This window comes from Dermochelys coriacea, chromosome 3 (assembly GCF_009764565.3).
Source record: "Dermochelys coriacea isolate rDerCor1 chromosome 3, rDerCor1.pri.v4, whole genome shotgun sequence".
In the NCBI taxonomy this organism is placed as follows: domain Eukaryota; kingdom Metazoa; phylum Chordata; order Testudines; family Dermochelyidae; genus Dermochelys; species Dermochelys coriacea.
In genome coordinates this window covers 6,376,307-6,393,382 of record NC_050070.1, presented here as the reverse complement: position 1 = coordinate 6,393,382, position 17,076 = coordinate 6,376,307, and the positions used below count along the sequence as shown (strand labels likewise).

Genomic DNA, 17,076 nt, shown 5'->3' with positions numbered 1-17,076 from the left:
ACCCCCCCCAGACCAGCACCCCCTAAAAAAGCCCCTCAACCAACACCAGCCATCTGCTAGCATTTGAGAAAAACAGCCGGCTCTAAGGGGTTAAGGTAACAGAGTCTGGGAAGGAAAAGGTGGAGATTTGCTATTTTCTCAAAACCAAGCCTACAGCTGGCAAACTCCCATCTGATACCCTCAGCACATGACTGCAAAGGGGGCAGGGATGAGTCTACAGCAGGGGCTGTGGCACGCTTGCAAAAGGGCAAGGATGGGAACGCGAGGGGCACGCAAAGCAGCACGGCGGGGGCTGTAAGGCGGATTGTGGAATGCATGCAATGGGGCAGTGCAAGAGTGTGGCAATCATTCAGGAGAGAGGAGAGCAACAGAAGGAGGCGTGGCATGTCGGAACGGGATGTGGCATGCCTGCAAACTGACGGACAGAAGAATATGAAGAAGGCATGGCCTGCACGCCAGGGGACTGGGGAGCACTGGGGAAAATGCTGAAGTGCACGCAAAAGAGGCAGTGGGGTACAAGGGATTGACATGCAAGCCGATGAGCTGGAAGGGGTCTGGAAGGCACACAAAGAGTCATGGACAGAAGCGCAAAATGCATGCAAAGGGCAGAGACAAGGGTGTGGCATGTATTGTAAAACTCCAGGAACAGAGGTGCTGCAGGAGGAGGGTGTGGGTGTGCACGAGGCAGGAGCGCAGCAGAAGGTGGAGGCGTGGCATGTGTGCACAGGACCCAAGAGTGTAGCAGAATGGCAGGAGCATGGCATGTGTGCACCAGGCCAGGAGTGTAGTAGAGCAGGGGGTGTGGCATGCGTGCATAAAAGGGGTAACAGTGTAGCCAGGAGGGGTGTGGCACCCATGCAAGAGCAACAGTACAGCCAAGAGGGGTGGGGCACACATAAAACAGGGCAAGAAGTGCAGCCAGGAGGAGGCGCCTGGAGCAGGAGTGCAGCAGGGAGGAGGTAGGGCCCTGGGACAGGTGTGCAATAGGAAGCAGCATGCTGTACATGAGGAGGTGCCAGAGGAGGCCTGGCATGTGTGCTGAGGAACAGGAAATGGGTGCATGCACAGAGGACTGAGGAGTTAACAAGCAAGGGACACTGGGTGACATGCAGCGGCACTAGGAAGCATGTGCGGGGGAAATAGGGGGATACTCTGAAGTAACAGGTGAGTTTCCAAGGGTTTGCACAGTGGGAAATGGAGATGGCCCCAGAAGAGGAATAGGAATACATGGACAGTGTTAGGTGCAGGAGGAAATGGGGTGCACAGGGGCTGAGAGAGGTGCCACAGAGGGAGCTGGGGGAACGTAGAGGGGAACAAGGGTGCAGGAGGGAATGGAACTACAGGGTGTGTGGCACACAGAGGAAACGGGTGCACAAGGGAATGGGGACAAACGGGACAGCTCCACGTGGAGGCAATGGGGGTGCGGTGGGCAGATGTATACAAAGGGGAACAGAGGGTGTAGAGCAGGTTGAGGGCAAAGGGTGCATGGAGAAGCTGGACACAGATGGGAACCGAAGGTGCATGGGGAAGCTGACATGAGGGTTCACGGCGCGGTGGCGCCCAGCGAGGGAATACGGAAATAGGGACTAAAAGGGAGGTTGCATGCAGGGAGGAATAAGGTTGTACATGGCGGGAAAACTGGGGGTGCATGCAGCGGGGGGCGGGGGACCACGGGCCGGGTGCATGCAGCGGGGGACTATGGGAATAAGGGTAAAGGGGCCACTACATGCAGCGCGGGGGGGGGTTGTGTGGCGGGACAATATAGGAACAGGGGGTGCACGACGCGGCTGCACGCGGCGGGGGGACACAAGGGGCGCGGGGCTGCTGCACGCGGGGGGGCAGCACGGGGACACAAGGGGCGCGGGGCACTGCTGCATGTGGGGGGGGGACATCGGGATACCCGCGGCTGCGCGCGGCGGGGAACGGGGGGGGTGCACGGGGCGGCCTGGGGCAGCCCCAGCGCGCGCGCACCCCCCCTCCGGCCGCCCCGGTCCGTGCCCTGCAGCCCGCGCCTCCTTCTCTCCGCCTTGCTCCCTTCCCCCGCCTTTTGCTGGCAGCGGGTCCCCCGCGCCCCCCGGGGGCGGCTCCCCGCAGTGCCCCGGGCCCGGCCGCGCGGCACTTACCTCCCGCTCCGCTCCGCTCGCTCCCTCCCGAGCTCGGCTTGTTTTGAAATTAACCTTCCCCTTCCCCCTCCCCTCGTCCCCGGCACAGGCTGCCTCACGTACGCGGCTGCAGGGAGCCCCCGGCCTGGAGTCCCGGCTGGGAAGGGACGGCGCGGGACTCCAGGGGCAACACACCGCTGCTAGAGACGCAATGCACGGGGAGAGCTACAGAGCCAGGGGAACAGGTGTGTGTGTGCGTGCACACACACACACACACCAGAGAGAGGCGCAGATACAACGCGTACACCCATCCACCCCGAGACAGCGATAGGCAGAGAACAGCTACAACTATGGGGCCAGGAACACCCAGGTAGGTACCTGGAGCTACACAGACACCCTTCCTAACAGGGAGACACTCAGCTGCAGGCAAACACGGACACATGGGAACACACACCAGGCTTTGTCCGTGCAGACAGAGGCATACAGCTAAGTAGATACACGTGGCCGGATCTTCAGAGGTGCTGACTATCTTTAGTTTGCATTTGATTCCTTTGGAATTACAAAAAGAAAAGGAGGACTTGTGGCACCTTAGAGACTAACAAATTTATTAGAGCATAAGCTTTCGTGAGCTACAGCTCACTTCATCGGTGGAAAAAACAGAGGGGCAACCTCCCCTCTGTTTTTTCCACCAAATGCATCCGATGAAGTGAGCTGTAGCTCACGAAAGCTTATGCTCTAATAAATTTGTTAGTCTCTAAGGTGCCACAAGTCCTCCTTTTCTTTTTGCGAATACAGACTAACCCGGCTGCTACTCTGAAACCTGTCATTTTGGAATTACAGATGCTCTGAAGATCAAAATCACGGCACGCACGTGTACATACACCCACATACACACTACATGGATCACACTCAAGGCCCAGTACAGCAGGCATACGTACACTCACAGTGCATATACATGGCTATATGCCATCACGTATATGCAGTCTCTTCTGTGTGTGCCCGCATACATATAATTTGCCACACACACACGCACCACACACAATGTAATCAAGTATGTTAATGTTTTATTGGTGTGGCAAGCTATTCTAGTGTAGACCTCCGCTAGGTAGCCACAGAAAGAGGCACAGTGGTGCACACAAAGACAAGCACGGTCTCTTGCAGGCAGGAGCAGCCAAAACCCAACAATCTTCCTTGCAAAGAAAAACAAAGTCGTTGTTGCACCCTTATTCCCATAGGTGCTGGTACGACGGGTGCTGGGGATGCAGCAGCACCCCTGTCTTGAAGTGGTTTCCATCATATGCAGGGTTTACAATTTGGTTCAATGGCTCTGGGCACCCCCCCACTCTACACATTGTTCCAGTACCCCTGCATATTCCCCATAATGGTTACTCTCAAATACCCTGGACACCGCTCAAGCCACTTTGCTGGTCACGTCTTTGTACAGGAGAAAGAGGCCAGGAAAATCCATCCTCCCACCTCCCTTCCAAGCTGACTATTCCCTGATCCAGGCCAGGGCTGGCCAAGTGCAGCCCTGGGCCAAACACAGTTTGCAGAGACAGAGTTATACCTCATGGCCCTCCCTCTTTGAACCTCCAGTGAAATGCATCCAATGAAGCCAGCTGTAGCTCAGGAAAGCTTATGCTCCAATAAATGTTAGTCTCTAAGGTGCCGCAAGTCCTCCTTTTCTTTTTTGCGAATACAGACTAACACGGCTGCTCCTCTGAAACCTCCACTGAGAGGCCAGGGATATCGGGAGTTGGAGATGGATGCACAGATGCTGAGACCAGTGGCCTGTATGGTGGGACCAGCGGCTGGGACCAGTTGTCTCCATGGGCCACCCCCGTATCAAAGAGGAGGGTATTTGATGCAGCCACTTCCATCAGAGCAGGTGCAGCTCTGGGTTTAGCAGCCCATGTAACTTTGGACAAGGGCAACTTGGGAGCCCTTTGGGCATCCTCCCTTCCCGGCTGGGGCATCCGTTTCCCGCCGGTGCATGGTTACTGCCGCCTCGACTGCGCCGCGTGATTTACCTCGGTCTGCGCCCCCTAGGAATGGCCCCGCGCCCACTGGCCCATGCCTCGGGCTGCCGGTCCGGGAGATGCCGCCGCGCCGCGCCGCGCCGCACACGTGCTCCCAGCGCCGGGATTTGCCTCTTGCCCGCTGCCGGCCGGGTTAAAGCTCTTCGGGAAGGTCTGGTGTAAACAAGCTGCCCACATGCTCAGCCCCTTCCCGCGCATTGGCTGCCCGGCTCCCTTTAAATACACGCCCCCTGGAGCCAGCAGAAAATAAACAGTGCGGGGCTGAGGCGAGCTGGCAGCGGCTTCCCCGGGGCTCCGGCACCAGTCCCCCTGCGGCCTGACACCCAAGCCGGGACAGCCACGGCTTTTGGGGGTGCGCACCCTGCGGAACGGCAGCGGGGGGGGGATCCCCTCCCCACCAGCCGCCCCCCCCCCCGTTCCTACATCCAGCCGCTCCATTTCTGCAGCTCCCTCGGGAGGGGAGGGACAGATAGCCGCTTGGTGCCCGATTCACCCCCACCAGCAGGGAGATTAAAGGGGCCTTAGTGATTCCCCCCCCCCACATACACACACACACAGTGGCTGGCAGGGAAACGAGGAAAGCTCGCTGTCCAATTTCTCCCTCCCCCCGGAACTCGGTGACCGGAGTAGAGAGGGAGGAAGGTCCTGGCTAGATTTCTCCACACCCTCCCTGGGGAGCTGAACCAGCTCAAGGCCCACTTTCCACCCCAACGTGCAGCCCGGCAGCTCCTAAGACAGCCTCGGTGGCTCCCCCCCCCCCCAGACCCCTGGCCGGGTCTCCCTCTCTCTTGCACACGCCCGGGACGGGCATGATGCAAAGCCCCATGTGGCTCGAAAACGTGCAGGACGATCACTGTTTACCCAAAGGCTTCTGGCTCCGAAGGGTGGGTGGGGGAGGCGGGGAAGGCGTGGCGTTTGGCAGCACGCTGGACATTTTTTGTTGCTTCCTATGCTGTATTGGCTGGAATGTCTCTCTCCCTCTCTCTTTTTTAAAGCGAGAATGTCCAGATTTTGCTTAACCAAGGGGGACAGGTTGGCAGCTTGCCCGACGCTGAAGACAGCACCTAATTAACATAAAATGAGAGGTTTCAGAGTAGCAGCCGTGTTAGTCTGTATTCGCAAAAAGCAAAGGAGTACTTGTGGCACCTTAGAGACTAACAAATTTATTAGAGCATAAGCTTTCGTGAGCTTCAACATCCGATGAAGTGAGCTGTAGCTCACGAAAGCTTATGCTCTAATAAATTTGTTAGTCTCTAAGGTGCCACAAGTCCTCCTTTTCTTTTTTCATAAAATGAGAGTATGTGCTGCAGTAACTCTCATCTTTAATACATGGGCAGCCTGCCGACACATTCACAGAGCCCAGCGTGCCAGGCTCTGTCTTGGACCGAGGTAGAATACAAACATTATATGCTCGAGTTCAGCCCCTCTACTGGCTCCAAACCGCTTGGATCAAGATGAGGTTTGGCATGCTGAAATCCACACCCATTTAGCCCTATGCTACTCCAAATCAATATAGAGGAGGGCATGCTGGGGACTGTAGTCTGCCACAGGTTGGCCTGCTGCATTAATGAAAAGGAGACATGGAATGCATTTAAGATCTCTGTGGCCACTCTGTAATTTAACTGCCTTCTGTTATAGGACTTTTTCTATCCCCATTTCTGACCCTTCTCAAATCCATTGATAAGGGTTTCTGATTGTAATTTCAGATCTTTCCCTGCCACAGGATCCTGGATACTAGAGGCTTTTTGGTTACATCTTTAAGGCAATTTGAATATAATGGGACAAACTCATCCACTTAGTTAACTCCCTTAATTTCAATCAGACAGCAAAGATGACTTTGTGGTTAAGGCACTGGATTGGGGCTGGAGAGCTGGTTCAATTGCCAGACTCACAATGTGACCTTTTGCAAATCCTATAGACCTTGCCTATGCCAGAACATTTGTACTAGTCTGACTAAATCAATTTAGCTTGTTTTGGTAGAATTAAGTGAGGGTTAAACTTAGACTTCTTAGACATATGTTCAAACTTCTGTAAGGCATTTGACTTGGTACTGCACAACATTTTGATTAAAAAACTAGAATGATATAAATTAATATGGCACACATTAAATGGATTAAAAACTGGCTGATAGGTTTCAAAATGTAACGGTACATAGGGAATCAAAATAAGCAGTGTTTTAGTAGGGTCATTCGTTCTTCGCCTTCCGCTAGTTAACATTTTTATCAATGGAAGAAACAAAATCATCACTGATAAAGTTTGCACACAACAGAAAAATTGGGGGAGAGATAAACAGCAAGAGGACAGGTCACTGGTACAGCGTGATCTGGATCACTTGGTAAGCGGGGTGCAAGCAAACAATATGTTTTAATATGGGTAAATATACAACTAGGAATAAGAATGTAGGTCATACTTACACAGTGGAGGACTCGATCCTGGGAAGCAGTGACTCTGAAAAAGATTTGTGGGTTGTGGTGGATAATCAGCTGAATATGGGCTCCCAGTGCAACACGTGGCCAAAAGCGCTAATGCGATCCTGGGATACATAATCAAGGGACTCTTGAGTTAGAGTAAAGAAGTTGTTTTACTTCTGTCTTTGGCCTGGTGCAACCGTTACTGGAATATTGTGTCCAGTTCTGATGTCCACAATTCAAGGATGTTGATAATTGGGTAGTGTTCAGAGAAGAGCCATGAGAATGATTAAAGGATTAGAAAACACATCTTAGAATGATAGACTAAAGGAGCTCAATCTATTTAGTTTAACAAAGAGAGAAGATTACGGGATGACTTAATTACAGTTTAAAGGCACCTAGATGGGAACTAATATTTGATAATGGGCTCTTCATCTTTCTCTTCTCTAATCACAGAGAAAGGGATAACACGATCCAATGTCTGGAAGCTGAAGCTAGACAAATTCAGTCTGTAAATAAGCATCAATTTTTAATAGTGAGGGTAATTAACCACTGGAACAATTTACACCAGAATTGTGGTGGGTTCTCCATCCTGGCAAAAACTGGATGTTTTTCTAAAAGATCTGCTCTCAGAATTATTTAGGGAAAGTTCTCTAGCCTGTGTCAAACTAGATGATCATGGTGGTCCCTTTTGGCCTTGGAATCAATGAAAACCAGTTTAAGTGCTTCTATATTAGGGGTTTGCACCAGTTTAATTTAGTCAAACCAATGCAATTTTTCTAGTACAGACAAGGCCTTAATTTCTGCCTTAGTTTCCTTCTGTCCAATGGTGAGAACACTTGCTTTTTCTACCTTTGTCTAGTCTATTTAGATTGTAAGATCTTCATGGCAGAGGCTGTTTTTTACTATGTGTATGTACAGCATCTAGCACCAGAGAGTGCTGGGTCCCAAGCCACTGTTGTAATAAAAATAGTAAGTAATAACAAATACTCCTGGACTAAATTTGCCCAATTGTGCATGAGATTATTCAATACCAGAGATAAAGTGGGGCTGAAGCAATCTGTCTGGATGCGGGAAAAGATGGGTTTTTCTGAGAATAAATTAAGATCCTTGTTCCCGTTAGTAACAAAAATAAATAATAAATCACACACACGCATATGTGTTTGAAGAGGGGCAAGTCAGGTGAACAAAGATTCCTAATCCAAGACTTTATTACTGGGATGTTACATCTAAGGATATCCTAACATCAGACTCACCAAGCCTCACGCATCTGAAGGGAGAAAGTTCTCATTCAGGGTAATTTCTCCTTTTTATGATTACTTCCATTACAATAGCCTCTAGAGGCCACAGTCAGAATCAGGGCCACATCGTGTTAGACACTTTGCAAACGCATAGAATGAAAAGAACGTCCGTGCCCTAAAGAATGTACAGTCTAGGTATCAATGAGATACCTTCATTCACATTGAATAGTACCTTATACCATAAGTAGTCCCATTGCAGTCAGGTAATACTCCAGGCCTGTTTTAACTAACACATTTTAAACTCACGTGTAGTCAGGAAGTCTTTTTGTCCAAAGTGACTTAGGTGCCCACATCCCATTTTCAAAGAGTGACAGGCTCTTAAGAGCCTAAGTCCCGTTGACTTTCAGTGAAACAAGCTCTTAAGCACCTGTCACTTCTGAAAATGGGACCCGAGTGCTTTTAAAAAAATGTGGCTAAGGTCCAAGTGAAGAAAGGTGCTTAGGAGGAGAGCCAAAGTTTCAGCTTGACCAACTAACACATTTCAATACAGCCTGCCCTGTCTACTCTAGGTGTTAGCTAACACTTCAAAATACCTGCGTTATAAGCAAGTGGACAGGATGAGTGAGAAAGGGCGCCAGAGCATTTCTATCTAACATCTCTCCCTCCAACAAGGAAGGGGTTTCTACCTAGTATGTGCACGTCAACCAGTCACCCTCTCCTCCTCCAGGCAGTTGAGCATCTATGCCCTGGTGTGGGTACAGGGCCATTTGGAGGTGTATGCAGCTCCCATATCTCCCAATTCCTACAGGGAAGGCAGCTCCAGTCCCTTCCCTATCCAGTTCCGACAGGGAAGGTGGCTCCATTTCCCCCCAGCTCAGTTCCTATGGGGAAGGTGGCTCCCGTACACCCCAACTCACCAGTTCCTACAGGAAAGGTGGCTCCAGACACCCCCCCCCCCCCCAGTTCCTATGAGGAAAGACAGCTTTAGACATCCTTCCCCCCAATTCCTATAGGGAAGGTGACTCTAGTTCCTGCCCTGCACCCAGTTCTATGGGGAAGGTGGCACTTGTAAACACTCCCCCCTCTCCCATCCATTTCTATGGGGAAGGCAGCTCCAGTCCCTCCCCAGTTCCTATGGGGAAAGTGGCTCTAGTTCTGCCCCCCCCCCCAGTTCCTATGGGGAAAGTGGCTCTAGTTCTGCCCCCCCAGTTCCTATGGGGAAAGTGGCCCTAGTTCTGCCCCCCCCAGTTCCTATGGGGAAAGTGGCCCTAGTTCTGCCCCCCCAGTTCCTATGGGGAAAGTGGCCCTAGTTCTTGCCCCCCCCCCAGTTCCTATGGGGAAAGTGGCCCTAGTTCTGCCCCCCCCCCAGTTCCTATGGGAAAGTGGCCCTAGTTCTGCCCCCCCCCAGTTCCTATGGGGAAAGTGGCCCTAGTTCTGCCCTCCCTTCGCTGCCCTTTCTCTGCCCCCCCCCAGTTCCTATGGGGAAAGTGGCCCTAGTTCTGCCCCCCCCAGTTCCTATGGGGAAAGTGGCCTAGTTCTGCCCCCCCCAGTTCCTATGGGGAAAGTGGCCCTAGTTCTGCCCCCCCCAGTTCCTATGGGAAAGTGGCTCTAGTTCTGCCCCCCCCCCGTTCCTATGGGGAAGGCGGCTCCAGGCAGCTCCCATTCCGCCGCCTCCCTGAGCGGCGCCAGCCCCCAAACCAGCCACACTCAGGCGCTGCTGAGACCCCCCCCCCCCGGGGCGGCGCCCCCAAACCGCCTCCCCCCGCTGGGCTGCCTACGTGCAGATCCCCACGTGGCAGTCAAACCGCTCTCCTCGTCTTGCCCCGGGCTGCACGTTCGCGCCAGGCAAGGGGGGGTGGACACTGGGGAGCGTGCGGCCAATCAGAGCCCGGAGCGGACATTGGAGGTGGGGAAGGGGGGGGGGACAGAAACAGCCATCGGAGCCCGGGACGAAGAAAAGGGAAAACAGGGAACAGCCAATCAGAGCCCCGGAGCGGTGTGACCCCGCCCACCGCCCCATTTCGCAGCTGCGCGCGGCCGGCTTCCGAGCTCCGACGCCGATGCCGACTCCCAGGGGGCGGGGCGTCCCTGCCGGGGGTCCGCGCGCTGCGGCCGCTTATTGCCCCGCCCCCCGACACTGCAGGGCGTGGGCCCCACCCCCCACAGCACCCCCCCAGGGGCATGGCCACCCTGACACTGCCTTCTGGGCCCCACCCCCCACAGCACCCCCCCGGGGCATGGCCACCCCGACACTGCAGGGCGTGGGCCCCTCCCACATCATGACTCCCCCTTGACACTGTAGGGCATGGGCTCCCTGCTACCCCAGCAAGCCCCCAAGGGGCATGAACCCCCCGAGACTGCAGGGCCTAGGCCTCTTCCCCTATAGCACCCCCAAGGGGCATTTGTTTGACACAGCAAAGCATGGGTGACCGCCCCCCACAACCACACTCCCCTGAGGGTCATGAACCCCCTAGGGACACTGCAGGGCTTGGTCCACCTTCCCCCTCCCCCTACAGCACTGTCTCTATGAGGAACATGAGCTCCCTCCCCCACATAATACTCCCCCCCCCACCGACACTGCAGGGCATAAGCCTGCTCCCCTCCACCCATAGTACTCCCACCATGAAGGATGTGACACTCCCCCAAGTCCCCCCGACACTGCAAGGCACAAGCCCCCTGATTCCTGGCACAGCAGCCCCAGTGTGAAGGGCATGACCCGCACCACCCTAAGTGGCACTGCAGGGTGAAACTCCCCTCCTCAATGCCCTTGGTGAGGGGCACACACTCTGGAAGGGCAGAGTGTCAGGTTGCAACACAGCTTGAAAACGTGAAAAACACTGGCACGGTGTGTGGCCAACTGTTGAAATCTGGACAATCCTGCAGAATTCAGGAAGGGCAGCAACCCTTCTAGTCCGGCCTCAAACTAGCCCTGGGGGACACTGTTGTTTTTATGCTATTAAAAGGGGAAAAGTTCAGTTAAGTTGTAGGAGTGGGGTTTTTTTTTTCCTTTTAAAAGAAGGAAACAAGACATTTAGTTGCAAACAATTAGTACTCATTTAACTCACAAACGGCATCCCAAGACCGCAAAGCACCCACAGCACTTACCATGATGTAGCATGTGCAAACATTTCCTATTTATGAGGACATTTTCTTCAGTTTTTACTTCTTTACTTTAAACATGGCTACAAAGCAGTAACGAACACCAACAGCTCAAGATAATAAATGATAAAGAATTGTGCTGATCAAATATATACCCCAATCCACAAAAATTCCTCTCTGGTGGTAGAAAGCTCTTCCAACAGGACATTTTTTTCTGTGTATCCCCATTCTCTCCCTCCCAAAAATCCTAGCCTTACTGGACAGCAAACTGCAAAATCATTGCTTCTTCTGGTTGATTCATGTGTGCTCTGTTGTCAGTCTGATTTTCAGCTGAAGTTAAATTGCACACTAAACAAGTTGAATAAGTGCTTGTTCTGAGCACATACCCACAAATAATACTCATGGAATCCATATAAAGCATGGATCTAAGGAATCAGGATAGGTGTGTTAAAATATTTACAGCATTTATGAATAGAGTGAAAGAGATGTGTGGATGTGCAAGTTTAGTGCTAAAGAAAGGTCCCACCTTGACAGTCTGTGAATTCCTCTGTCCACAGATCAGATATGGTAGAGGCAGTGAAATTCTCTGCCTATCAGATGGCAGTTTATTCTCCCATTACACTTTAGCATCTCTGCTAAGATTGCCAGCAAGGGTGACAATTAGTGCCAAATGTGTTTTGTTCCTTTTTATGTGTGGACTTTAATATACTAAACTTGCACTGCGAATCACCAATTCATTTCACAGGCTAGAAAGCTGCCATGTGGTAATAACTTAATTCTACTACATAATGTTAGATGTAACTTATTTACACTATTTCAAAGGCATTCAGAAGCATCTCTATTTTTGCTTCCTGAGTTGTTCCTGGTTATAGCTTTTCCAGTGGTGATATAGATATGCAAGGAACTTACCCAAATCTTTATTAATTTTGCAACACTTCAAAGAGATATAGACCAAAAAGCAATGGAGCAAGAAATGCCACACATAATAAACCACACATCAACAGAATGGTATTTAATCACAGCATAAGGTGACTTCAATTAATATTACATGTTAGTGTGCATTTAACAAGTTGTCTGCTTGAATACAGGTAGCTCAACACTATCTGCCTGGTTGTTCTGCATGACATTTTATTTTGGCGTCTGTCCATGGACGGTGAACCTCTACAGATGCTTTGTTTCTAGGCATACCAGTTCACAACAAATTGCTTAACTAACATTTTTTCCATCAATATAATTGATTTCATTTTTAGTAGCGGTGAATTTGAAACAAACCACCAGACCCAAACACCCCCCTAAAATACAGAGAAATGTGCATGCAGATTTTGCTTCAAGTCCCTATAATGGGCCAAACCTAATCCAGATCTGAACACCATCAAACTGGAAAAGTTCGGAACAGTGTTGCCAATTCTTGTGATTTTTTAATCACAAGTCTTGGGGTATTTGATGTTTTCTTGCAGCTCCAGCTCCTGAAGGCATGTGATTTGGGGAGATGCTCAAAGTTCTTTTTTTGCTTTAAGTAAGTTTCTAGCCCTCATGGTTGTAGAGAAAAGCTTGAAAGTGTGAATTGAGTGAGACCTAAAGGTTCAAATACCAGAAGGCAAATGAGAAAAAAAAAAAAAAAAGCTTCCTATGGCTTAAAAATCATGAGATTTTTTTAAATCTCACGTTTGGGAGGAAAGTTGACACGATTGTTTATCACTTGGGGTTGGCAATACTAGAATCTGAACTCTGTGGCATGGGCTACACTTCCACTAATTCTGGATGCTTCTATTTTTAGGTGCTCAACTTGAGACACAGATGCCTGGTTTTTCAGCAGTGTTAAGCACCTGCAGCTCTTATCGATGTCACTTGGAAAGTCAAAATCATGATCAACCCAGGCACCCAAAAGTGGCTGACCCACTTTAAAAAAAATTAGACCTAATTGATTACAGCCGCCATGCCAGAAGCAGACACACATCTAAACAACACACGCAGCCTGACAAACTGGCCACCAAAATCAAACAGCTCCCCTCATGTGTACGGTACATTTCCTGCTGAACAACCACAACGTTTTTCACTATTATCTACAGGCAATAACCTCGGCTGAACCACACACACACACACACACACACACACACACGCACACACACACAATGTGTTGGCAAACAGCAAAAGATGGACATTTTGGGAGAAAGGTATAGATTTTAATATCCCCCTTCTATGGAAAGTATCAGTGTGTCTTCAGTGCTCATGCAGAGCACTTAGGAGCTAGGTATTTCAGACCTGGAGCACCCACAGAAAAAAAAAAAGTTAGCGGCAGCTTAGCACCCACCATCAGCCTGCTCCCCCCACACCCCCCAGTGCCTCCCACCCACCGGCGGCCCCACCAATCAACTCCTCCCCCTCCCTCCCAGCGCCTCCCACCCACCACAATCAGCTGCTCCGCAGTATGCAGGAGGCGCTGGGGGTGGGGGAGGAGCGGGGATGGGGCACGCTTGGGGAAGGGGGCAGAACTGGGAAGGAAGAGGCAGGGTGGGACGTGGCTTTGGGGAAAGTGGTAGAGTGGGGGCGAGGCCTAGGGCTGAACGGGGCTTGAGTACCCCTGGGGAAAGGAGGAAGCCGGCACCTGTAATAGGTCATGAGGGCCTTGAAAGTGAAGAAAAGTAGCCTATGTTTGATATGATAGAGACGTGGTAGTTGGAGGAGGGATGCTACGAAAACCACCTCTGCAGCAGCTTTCTGAATGGATATCAATGGGACAAGATTTCATTTGTCATGGCCACAGAAAAAGACATTGTAGTAATTGGGATGCAAGATGATAAGAGCCCATGTGGATGGACAGGAAAGACTGTGTGGATGGATAGGAAAAGCTGTATCTTAAGAGACATTCTACAGAAAGAATCTACAAGACTTAGACAGTAAAGGAAGTGAGGATCTAGAGAGATGACACAAAAGTCACGGGCCTGAGTCACAGGCAGGATGGTGGTGTTGTCCACAGTGATCAAAAAGAGGTGGGGGCAGGGGAGAGGGGATTCAGAGCTCTCTTTTAGCCATGTTGAACTTGAGCTGATGGCTTGACATCCAGGAGGAGATGTCAGAGAGACAGGCTGAGATTTTAGTTTGCACAGAAGACAGGTCTGGAGTAGAGAGGTAGATTAGTGAGTCATCAGCATACAGATGATAGCTGATAGTAGATGATACAATACCTTGGTCTAAAATGTCACCCTATATCTGCCTCTGTATAGCATATCTACATGCCAGCTGTATTTGGGCAGAGGCAGAAATTGCTTCTTAAGTGAAATCCTGACCCCACTGAAGTCCATGGATCTTTCAATGGGGCCAGAATTTCACCCCTTGTGTGATCCATAGAATCTAGGATGCGTTGACACAAAAGAGCTATGCCATGACAGACGCAACGTCCATACTCCACGTATTAAAGATTTCCCAACTATGACTTCAATTCAGCAAGGTTCTTAAGCACATGCCTAACTTTAACCACATGAGTAGTTCCTTTGATGAAGGTTAGTCATGTGTCAATGGGACTACTTGCTTAAGTACCTTGCTGAATTAAGGCCCCTGCTAAAGGACTCAAAATAGATAGGTTTCAGAATAGCAGCCATGTTAGTCTGTATCCACAAAAGAAAAGGAGGACTTGTGGCACCTTAGAGACTAACACATTTATTTGAGCATAAGCTTTCATGAGCTACAGCTCACTTCATCCGATGTTCACCCTTCTGGGTAACAGTGCTTCCACCAGGCAATTGCCAGAATGCAGGATGGTTTCTCTCAATTTAGTGGGGAATGGGAAGAGTTATATGTAAGAATGATCTCCTAGTACACGCCACTGGACTACCTGTATCTTAGTGAAGGATCACAGCATCTTGCTTACTTACTGTTATGCAGTGTGTGTGTGTGAGACACAGAAGTGTTTCAGAAAGGCCTCCAGGAAAAGATGAGGAGTACTTGGGGCACCTTAGAGACTAACACATTTATTTAAGCATAAGCTTTCGTGAGCTACAGCTCACTTCATCGGATGCATTTGGTGGAAAAATGTGCATCCGATGAAGTGAGCTGTAGCTCACGAAAGTTTATGCTCAAATAAATGTGTTAGTCTCTAAGGTGCCACAAGTACTCCTTTTCTTTTTGGCTCTGAACAAATAACATAGCCCTTCTTCCCATAACACTTAGTGCTCATGGGCAGCCATGCTCTAAGACACCAATGTGGACCTCTCAGAATTCACGAGTAGCCTATAATAACAAATTGCCATGTCGTTTAATGCTACCCTACAATAAACAAAGCATTGTGCAGTGGAGGAGCTGGGATTTTGGTAAAGAAGCATATGCCAGTTAAAAGCTTCCCAGGGATTATTAGAAAAAGAAAGTAATTAAACTATTTTTAATTAAGAAAAATCCCTTAAATTTGTTCTTTAAACGCCTTTTTATGTTTTTTTTTAATTTGTTTTTTAGTTAAAATGGTTAGCGAAATGGTTGTTTCAGTGGAACTTCTACAATCATGAGTGTCAAATCTGGTGGCTTGATCCTAATACAATTTTAATGTAATTCTGACGCGTCTCCCATCTGGAAGACATCAGACACTGGGCCAGATGTGTGGAGGTGTATCAAAAGATTATCCTCGAAGTCCAGCATCATGAACTGAACGGTGCTGTTCAAAAACCTTTCTGCGACTCCATTATCTCCAGGGTCATAGACCCACAATAGGTCACAGAAATTGCCTTTGAGAGTATACCTGTAGTAACAGTGCATATTATGTTATAGGTGATAACTAAAGACACTAATTTACACATATACTACTGCAGGCAGGCAGTAACTGCACAGTGTGGTATGTGTTCTACAGGATGAACCGCATGTTGTCTCAGTTTTCTACAAGTACTTTTCTTTTAGTGAAAATCTGGAACAAATGTGTAGTAAACTCTTTCATACTCAGGTTTTTACAATATATATGAAAAGAGTAGATGTACCAGACGAAGGTTTTTAACCATCAGAGGAGTGAAGTTTTGGAATAGCCTTCCAAGGGAAGCAGTGGGGGCAAAAGATCTATCTGATTTTAAGATTTACTTGATAAGTTTATGGAGGAGATGGTATGATGGGATAATGGGATTTTGGTAAGTAATTGATCTTTAAATATTCAGGGTAAATAGGCCATATCCCCTGAGATGGGATATTAGATGGATGGGATCTGAGTTACCCAGGAAAGAATTTTCTGTAGTCTGTGGCTGGTGAATCTTGCCCATATGCTCAGGGTTTAGCTGATTGCCATATTTGGGGTCGGGAAGGAATTTTCCTCCAGGGCAGATTGAAGAGGCCCTGGAGGTTTTTCGCCTTCCTCTGTAGCATGGGGCATGGTTGACTTGAGGGAGGCTTCTCTGCTCCTTGAAGTCTTTAAACCATGATTTAAGGACTTCAATAGCTCAGACATGGGTGAGGTTTTTCATAGGAGTGGGTGGGTGAGATTCTGTGGCCTGCACTGTGCAGGAGGTCAGACTAGATGATCGGAATGGTCCCTTCTGACCTTAGGATCTATGAATCTATAACATCCTGCAAATAATAAACAGATTCTTTTAAAAGAAAGTACAAATATTTCGACAGGTTTCAGAGTAGCAGCTGTGTTAGTCTGAATTCGCAAAAAGAAAAGGAGTACTTGTGGCACCTTAGAGACTAACAAATTTATTTGAGCATAAGCTTTCGTGAGCTACAGCTCACTTCATCGGTGCATCTGATGAAGTGAGCTGTAGCTCACGAAAGCTTATGCTCTAATAAATTTGTGTTAGTCTCTAAGGTGCCACAAGTACTCCTTTTCTTTTTACAAATATTTCCTTTTCCCCCCTCCCAAAAAAAATTAAAGCAAGGTAGATTTTATTGTGTTTTAAACATATAGTGCAACAAATCCTTGGCCACCTAAGAACTTCATCGTTGTTAGAACTCAGAACTACCTGCTGCAAAAGCACACAGTCCTAACACCCCTATCATAATCGTCTCTGTTGTATCTTTTACTCTTTACAGAACCAACATAACAGGAAGCACCTGGTTACAGTGATGTCCAAATTACTGTGATTACCACCTATAACATTCAAGGGCTAGTGACATAGGTACACAGCTGCTTGGGCAGTGTTCTGGTGGATTCTGAAACATAGAAGACGTTCTGTCACGGCCTTAGAGGGATCACAAACTATTTAAAGGACTACTACTC

General features: G+C 49.3%; 1 protein-coding gene across 3 annotated transcripts in view; it reads right to left on the bottom strand.

Moving 5' to 3' along the window:
* ZNF395 (zinc finger protein 395) overlaps positions 1–4,257 on the bottom strand; it is a 46,382-nt gene extending 42,125 nt beyond the window's left edge. The window contains exon 1 of one of the 3 annotated variants that reach the window (XM_038393876.2): positions 4,133–4,257. The gene's annotated coding sequence lies outside the window, so the exon portion shown is untranslated. Of the gene's footprint in view, positions 1–2,123; positions 2,268–4,132 lie in introns of those variants that run through there. The other 2 variants (XM_038393875.2, XM_043510067.1) reach the window with 2 other exon arrangements.
* Between the last annotated feature and the right edge of the window lie 12,819 nt (positions 4,258–17,076).